Consider the following 9,422-nt stretch of genomic DNA (forward strand, 5'->3'; position numbering starts at 1 on the left):
ATGCTCATTTTGTTCTGAAAACTGGTACATTAAAAAAAAAAAAATATTAGAACATTATAAATGTCTTTACTGTCACTTTTGATTAAATTGATGTGTCCTTGCTGAATAAAAGTATTAATTTATAAAAAAAAAAAATTTTGAGCAGTATTTGAAGTGAGACAGGGTCAAATTAATTTCAGTTTTTCCAAGTTATATTAGTTTTTATTAACTTTTTCATTAATAGTAATAACTGTTTTCCCCTTCCTTTCTAGGATCCTATTATTCCCAGTGCTATAAATGCAGCAGTTTTAGAAGCATATGCCCTTTAAATCTGAGACCAGTTTTGCAATTTCTCTTCAAATTATTAAACGGTACCCGCACAATGCTCTCAGCTGCCCCAAACCATAAATAACAACACCTATGCGTTTCTGAGGGTTTCATATCTCTCAGGACGGAGTTGGCATTTAACAGACTCTTTATTAACAGCTGGCCGTGTGCCATTAGCTTTTCTCCTCGTTCTGCACCTCATTCACCTCCTCGCTTGCATTCTAGTGACTTTTACGCTCGAGTGATTAGATATTTGTAAGCAAGCACGTCGCTTCACTTTAACTGTAATTAAGCTCGATGAGAACGATCCGACTGCGATGATAAAGAGTGTGAATCGCTGTTCTTTGTCTCCTTCTCCCCGCCTGTCTCGACTCACCTTTGCGTAATTCCTTCCAACTACACTGAGCTCGCCCACCACTTATTAACCCTTTGCTAAGTGTTAATTAAGCACACAAGAGCTCAATAATTGAGATAACATGGCAATTGGATGGCGGATTTCTTTTTATTTTTTAATTATCAAGCCCTCGGGGTGTTACTCCATCTTAATGAAATATGGACAATTTGACAAATCAGTCGCTCCTAACAGCGTTAATGCCTGCTGCATATTCATGGCTTTTTAGAAGTCTAATCAAAGTCGTTGTTGGGCCTCCCATGTGAGCACGGCATGGATGTGTGAGCGTGTGTGTGTTTACGTCTCTCGCCTATGAATGATTCATGCTGTTTAGCTCGCAGTTGCTTGGGTGCATCTGGCTCGGGGAGGTGTGAGTCTGGCCAAATGGAGGGGCCACATGGCAGCTCCAGATGTTCAGCTTTTGTATATGCACAGCTCATCAAAAACAACAACCCGTGCCACCCCTGGGTCTCTGCCATCTGGGGTAGAACCTAACTACAGCTTCCCACCAGCCTGCTGGTGCATTGTGGGGGAAGTTTGCAAAGGCGCTATTGGAGGAAAAGCGACGAATCTCCAAACTCTGCTTTTTCATCTTCTCGAAATCACGGGTCACGGTGCACAACTGACTGGTATCCATAGATACGCATATCCATGTAAAATCCCAAAGCACTCAGGGAGGATATTTCATGGCCTGCCTCTCTTATCTTCCCTTTGATACATTTTTTATCCACCTCGATTGAAGATTCAGCTCTTTCATTTCCTGTGATATGTGTCCTGGCTTTTCCCTCTCAGCAGTGAGGAACAGATAAAGCCCCAAATAACCAATTCAAAACTACAGAGCCCCTCAGATGCCCTTCTCCCCACCTTAACCCTGATAATGAATTCATTAGACTTTACAATAGCATCTGCTTGGGGACCAAATGGAGCAACCTCTAATAAATGCTTTATGGATTGATGTGGCTTTTGTAGTCGAGTTTTGGTAATGTGAATGGCTGGCAATAACTTGGTGCACTGAATGCGTTATGACACGACGGGGAGCGTGTTCAAGAGGTGGATGGTGCAGATATGTGATGCTGTGTGACTGGTGAGCATTCAACTACAGAAGTTTTGTGTCATAATCGGTCTAATTCTTATTTGATTTGATTTAATTTTGCAGCTTGTTGTATACTCATTTAGTATCTAATTATAAATCAGACATTTAGCAGAAAGCTGAGGACGGTATGTTCGCATTTCTAGAGAGCTAGCTAAGTAGCATCAGTTTATTATCGGTTTTCTGTACTTTTACTTTTGAAAACATTTATTGAACACATTTTAAGGTTGAAGAAGTAATTATATATATATGTATATATATAATTTATTTATTTATTTACATGCTTAGTCATAAATATATGCATGTGTCTCTAATATGATATTGTTTTGTCTCTTTTCACACACTTTAAACGATTGTGGTTACAATGTGAGATAGACAATAATGCGACAAGGATTCATTATATTTAGATATCTAGGTATATACTTCAAGAAATGGGAACAGATGCTAATTATACATTTTTATTACCATCTGCATTCTGAAGGGAAGCCTCTTTAAATGTAACATATATGAAACACCTATTAAATTTAAAAGTAAACAACTATTAAAATTTCTTAAATAGAACATATTTTTGTTATAGTTTTGTTACAGTAATAAGACATTATTACATACATAAAAAAAAATTGTGTATCTTTGTACATTTCCGCAATAGCAATTCCCAATTATAATAACTGAAGGCATGAAATGTCAGCATGGCAGTGGCACGAAAGTGAAAAAGTGAGCATATGATCTACATGTGAGAATTTTGTGAATGTGAAAATTATGTGTGAGTTTTAAATTATTTAAATAATTTACATGCAAATCCAACTGTATATTAGAATATGGTGCTGTAATATAATGCATATATAGTAGAATGTATAAAATACTTATACAAATAAAAGGTATTTGCAGGATATAAATACACTATGTATAAATACATCCACCTAATAAGAATAGCACTAGACTGCTACCATCAGCTATAGCCGTTGTTTATGTTGTTCAGTATATGTTTGTCACACTAACATATTCCATCAGCAATAGCTTTCATACTGTTGCCCTGTTTTGCATCCAGACTCAGAGCCACCCGACACAGAGAGAGGATTACAGGCAGTTCTATGAGTGAGTCATCACTTTAAACTACAGATGGAGTTTACAGTTCAAAAGAGATTATGAATATTAAAGAGGGATTTTTAATGACTGGGTTTTGTTCTAGCAGGCAGAACAGTAAAAGCGCACACACAAACTCAAAGGATTAGATAAACACAGAGCTTCAAGGTCTTTGCCTGGGAGAGAACTGTATTTATTAAATCGCCTCTTTGTAATTTCCTTTAAATTATGTATTATTGCAGAGACTAACAGCTCATCACCGAAACAGTGAAAGCTCTGAGGAATCAGACGGGAAAGATGTGTTCTGGGTTTTTATTGGCATGGGGCTGCACAGATTCTGCTGATCTTTGGTTAGCAAGTGTGTATCAGTGTGTGCGTGTGTATTTGTGCATATATTTTCCCTCTCGTTTGCGTTGTAAGGACTGGCGTGTTGAATTTTACATTATCCGAATGCTTTTGATGATAATCCCCTACTTGTTTTGTGAATAATTCACTTTATATTAAAGAGAAGGGCTTTGAAATTCAAACGCACACTTTTATAAAGCACTCTAGGGTGGAATAAATGGGTGTCAAAATGCAGCCTTACTTTGGTTTAAGTGCTGCCAGAATGAAGTACATATTCAAGGCAGTCAAAAATCAAGAAATGTGAGATTTTGAGCCATCCAAATGAGATCACGTATGGAGTTAAACACAGAAAACTGTTTAAAAGATCTTTTTTAATCATTATCGCCGCTGTCACGAGAGAATTAGATGCACTTGTACGCTGTAGCAGTGATGAGAGGATCGGTATGAGCTCATATATCGTCTCTGCTGTAATCATGTTTGTAATTAATGGTGGTAATTATGGTGGTAATTAATGGTGGTAATTAATGTGCATTGCCTGCTGAGTAAGACAGTAATAATAGTAGAGAGCCATTATTGTAGCACACCCCCATACTTCACATATGTTTGGAAGCAAATTACTGACCCGGTCGATACCCAGTGGGCACAGGCGTAGATCAATACCTGCTCTCCCAGGGAACAATCTTCAGCTTTAATGACAATACATTGATTTTTAAATAACTGCTCATGTTTCAGAAACGCTAATCACTCCGCTTTCTCAGGGGACTGAGAGTCTGCCCTTTTCATTTCTCTTTTTTCATCCCTGCTTCTTTCTCCCTCTCTCTCTCTCTCTCTCTCTCTCTTATATCTGAGGAAGAATTTGTAAGTGCCTTGGATTAAATTTTTTAGTAGTTTAGTTTTTATAGATTTTTTTTCATAACTTTTGCACAAAAAGTTTCCCCAAACTGCAAACCTTGTGTATTTTGACCATGTTAAATGTATTTCTGTGATAAACTATTGCAAAAACATATTCTTTTGATACTTAGATTTGTATTTAGTCCATACTTAAATTAAGTCTTATGACACCCCAAACTTATAACTTATCATGCCGTGTAAAAAAAACTAAGTTATCACATTGAATCGCTATATAATGCTACTAAATTAAATAACAGTAATCTTGATAATAATGCACCATGAAATCTACAGTATGAATGCAAAGCAGTTGCTAATAATTTTTTTGAAGCTTGTTTCAGAAAAAAAATAATTGTGACTTTTTATCTCACAGTTCTGTCAAGAAAAGTCAGAAAATAACACTTCAGAGGTCAAACACATAGTTTTTATTAAAAAAAAATATAAATGGAAATTGAAATCAAAACATGTGCAATATTTCTAACAATATGTATTATTTCACTTTCTGGGCTGTTTTGAATGTGCAGTAAAAGAAAATGTGGACATTGTCAAGGACACATTCCAGAAAACAAGGATGTCTGGTCACCCAACTCAAAGTTCATGTGGTCTGTATTTGTCGTGAGCATAAACTCTATGCTAACACAACACCCTGACCAGGTCACAGCAGTAGCATTGAGGGCAGCTGGCACATCTTTACAGGTAAAGATGTTGTGTTACCGTCCTGACTGACTGAACTGAGTGACTGCACCACATGAATAAATGATTAGAGAGTAGAAGTGAGGCGGGCGACAGCAGGTTAAGCTGGATGGGGTATGACAGACACAATCTCAGGTCTTTTTTTCTTCTCTTAGGGGACTGACTCACCAGCAAACAAGACCCGCTGTCGGAAAAAGCCAGACAGCAGTGTTAATTAGAGAGGCAGGGAGATAGAAGTGGCAGGGCCAGGTACAAAAGACACACACACACACACACACACAGAGAGATAGGATGTCTTGAAGGAATGTGATCGGCATAGTCATGCCTTTTTTCAGATGGGATAAATAATTCTGAACTATTACAATTTAGTGAATTGGGTGTTTTGCTTGTTTGTGGAGTAGTTTTTGCAGCATTTTAAGACAGATATTTATTAGTTAGTTTTTATATTAAACTCTTAAAGATAAAGGTTCCAAAAAACGGGTTTTCACATTAATTAAGGGTTCCCCAAATAACTTTTCAGTGAACAGTTCTTATCTGTAAACCTATTGCTCATGGAACCACTGAAAACAAATTTAGAAGCTTTAATTTTTGTGTTGTAGCAATATATTAACAACTAAGTATACTTTTATAGCATTTATTCATATTTTTATGTTAATTTCTACATATATTAATGCATTGTAAGATGACAAAATGTTATAAATTAAATATTCCTGGTTCAGTATAAATTAAGCTAAACTGACAGCATTTGTAGCACAATGATTATTAGCAAAAACAAAAGAGAAAAATCTTTAAAATAAAATTACAATAAGGCATTTAGAATGAAAGTAAAGAGAACTACTTTATAGTTAATTTTATAAAGTATGATTTTATATAAGCACCTACTGACACTTCTATTGTATATTGTTGGAGCTGGTCAACATGTTCTGCTCAACACATTCTTTCATCACGCCGAATGCATTAACCAATGTCATTGGATTGAACCTGTCTGGAAAGTGTCACTAAGTTATGTAAGGCAGTTTAAAATGGCAGACAGACATTTTGAGCCATGTGTCTGGGCCGCAGACTAAACTTTCTCTGACAGGTATCACAATGCAGCCGAACACTGATGTGGGCAGACAGCACCAAAGCCCGGCAAAGCCTCTGCTATTTCTGATGCCACAGATTCACTGACAAATGCACCCACAGACTGAATAACAAATCCCCCTCTCACAGCCTGGTCTAGACAGGGAGAGAGAGAGGTGCGAGAGAATGAGAGGTGGTGTTAAGTGTCTTATTAAAGGAGGATGATTGCAGCAGCGGCTATGGAGCCGGACCTGCCAAATGGCAGTCATCATTAGAACGATCACAAGAACCTCTTGTCGTGGATGGAATCGTATTTTAATCCACAACACATTATTACCGCAGTGAAGGGCAGGTCAGCTCTCAGATACATTTAAGTAGTTACTAAACTCTCCAGAGAGCTTATAATATTCCTCTACCCTACCTCAAACCAACCTCTGGTGAAAAAATTGTTCATATTTTACATTAAAGCAGCTTTTTTCCCGTATTATACAGCCACAGTAATGAAGAGTCTAATGTAATGCAGCTGCCGAACCCTCCGTGGGGACGATGAATAATGCAAACCTACTTGTTCTTCGGGTTCGACTGATCTCTGAAGGTTTTTCCTCTCTGTATTGTCCATTATGACAGCCTATTATCTGGCCTTCAGACTGCTATCTCTCAGACGTTGTGCCCGGTCCATTTGTTACCCCCTTGCCCCTGGTAACCTTCAACCAATTGAGGAGAATGATTGAGACAGTATTGTTATATAAACATAAGAGCCACAGGCGAAGAGAAATGGGGAGGTGTCACATATAAACCTTCCATCCCACAATGCATTGGTGCACAATACATTGCTCACTTCTCTAACTCTCTCACTCAATGCACTTTTTCATTAAGAGCTATAGGCTTTACTGCTTTCTTTGTCATGCTAAGGCTGAGAATCAACTACTGCTCTCGGTGGTGATTAAAGATTGTTAGAGGTAAAATACTTTTTAAAATTATGGAATGGTTGAACATGAGCAGATAAAATATATGTATTGTTATATACTTACGGAGAATAAATATGTGATGGTGTGTTATTAAATGTTTATCTGACCCATCGAACCCCTGCCACACTGGGTTTGCACTCACTTTAAAAGTTTAATTACAGTTGGATTAAAGCGTTCATTCATCTTTTTAAAGTGTCTCACAAACTCTTTAGTCTAGAGAAGGCAATTGTAGCTCAGCTTCATTCCGCATGTTTGCGTGTTAAGAAAGTTACAGCTGGTCTTTGCATTGTGCGATTGCTATGAAAGCCAGAATGATGTGTATTTAAACTGAAACTAATTACATATTGTATAATGTACACAGACTGATTAAGACTGTCGATATTTAGATAATAACTCTGCAAGTTAATATATTTATTATACAGTAAAACAAAAATGTATTGGCAAATTTTTTTTATAATTTACTCTTTTCGTTTCAAACCTGTTTTATGTTACAGCAAACTTTTTTTTTTAAATCATTTTCTTAATTCATATTCTTTCTTACGTTTAACTCAAAAGATGTTCTGATGAATGTTGATGCAGCAGTTTTTCCATACATTGACAGTAGATGGGGACCATAGGCACTCTAGTAAAATAATTATTAAAAGCACCACAAAAATATCATAAAAGTAGCCAGTGCAGCTCTCATGACACTATTTGCAGTCTCCTGAAGTAATACGGTTGCTTTGGTAACACAAATTTTATTATTTACTTAAAATCTACTTTTGTTGTATGGAAAGAGCAGTTTGGATGCTATAAATATTTTCTTTTGTGTTCCATTGAAGAAATATATTAATGTAGGTTTTGAAAAGACATGAAGGTGAATAAATTACGACAGAATTTTCTTTCCTTTTTTTTTCTTTTTTTTTTTTGGTAGAACGGTCCAATTCAGATAAAATTAAGTCATCTTATATCAACACCTATACTGACAATGCGTGTCAAAAGCTGTATATCCAAGGAGGAGTTTCTGAGATTTACATGTGATATGTTCACAGACATGTCATTGCTTTGATAGGTCATTGCTCCCTGCGTGTGTGTTTGTGTGTGTGTGTGTGTGTGTGTGTGTCATTAGGTGAGCAGAACAGTTCTCCCTTGGTGTGACATCTCAGCCATCTTGGATCAATGCCTGTGGCGGTTCTTAAATCAATGTAGCTTTAGCATGGAAGGATTTATCTACAGACTCAACCTGAGACCAGAGAGAGAGAGAGGAAGAGAGAGAGCCTTATCTACTGACCTCAGTAATTACCCTGTCCTGCAGCTCTAATTCAAATGTGTTCTGACTGAGATAATTGTCTATTGGAAACCCCAGTTGAATCTCACAATAATCACCAGCAACCCCCGCAGTTATGTGTGTGTGTGTGTGTGTGTATACATGTGTCTGTCCAGACGCGTTGAGTTAACACGTGTGTGTGTGTAGCAGCACTGACACTGTTATGCTTCCCAGGTCTTTCTAGTCTGGTTAGTGTCCTACTGTTTTATGTGACAAAAAGAATCCAAAGTGCCGTTTGTGTTGTGTGCTGCCTAAATAGTAACCCTGCCCGAGGTCCCGCAGGGCTGAGGCCGGCTAATCAGAGCACTGATCATATCAAGACCAAAACAGATAATGAGAATAAGGAGGGGGAGGTGAAGCGATGGATATATTTATCTAGTTAATGAGAGGCCAAACATGGCCGTGCTCCACGGGGAGAGGGTAGGGCTGAGGAGCCATGAGAGGGGATCATGGTCTGCACACTGGACAGAGCCGCTTCTGCGCCGGCACGGTCCCTGCGCCGCTCATTATATCAGCATCATCCTGGCCACCCGGTTCTCACAAACACACACACAATCACACGCATCCGCTGATTAATTCATGAGAACTGGGAAAGAGTGTGCCTGCAGAGACCAGCAGCACACAAACCATTTCCCTGGCTTCAAAACAGACGCGGACCCCCCTCCCCCCCGCTTCATCTATTTGGCAATGAGACGGGGCGGAAAAAAATATCAGCGATACAGATGTGTTGTGAAACATTAATGGCTACTGCGGCATTTCCCCTACAGTAGAAAAGAAGCCCAGCCAATTCCACACGTGTGTGTGTGTGTTCGCTTTTCATTGTTGTCTAGATGAAGCGACGTAAACACGGCAGGCGGTCTCGCATGCTCGTTGGTGCGATGCCCACGCGTGTGCGCCTTTATCGAGATGCCGCAGACGGGCTCTCTGGCACAACCAAACAGGAAATGGGCCTGGATATGGATTGCTCCAATTGAATTAAAAACATTAACTCTAGAACGATGGGGGTTCCTTGGGAAAATGTGGGGAATTAATTTGATTGCGGGAGCATGGAGAACTGGCTCTAATGGAGCATCGGGAGGTAGAGACAGACGGGTAGCAGGAAAGAGACAAAGGAAGAAGCGGCGAGTGAGAGAAAGACGGACAGACAGGCAGACAGGCAGGAGAGGAGAGGGGAAGCAGGGGGCATGCGGAGTAGCCAGATAGTTTCAAATTAACTGTCATCATGGGCAGCTCCATATATGATTACCCACGAGAGCTTGGAGTGTGGAGCTCATTTCCAGAGAGAGGTCA

This window comes from Carassius gibelio, chromosome B18, assembly GCF_023724105.1.
Source record: "Carassius gibelio isolate Cgi1373 ecotype wild population from Czech Republic chromosome B18, carGib1.2-hapl.c, whole genome shotgun sequence".
Lineage (NCBI taxonomy): Eukaryota > Metazoa > Chordata > Actinopteri > Cypriniformes > Cyprinidae > Carassius > Carassius gibelio.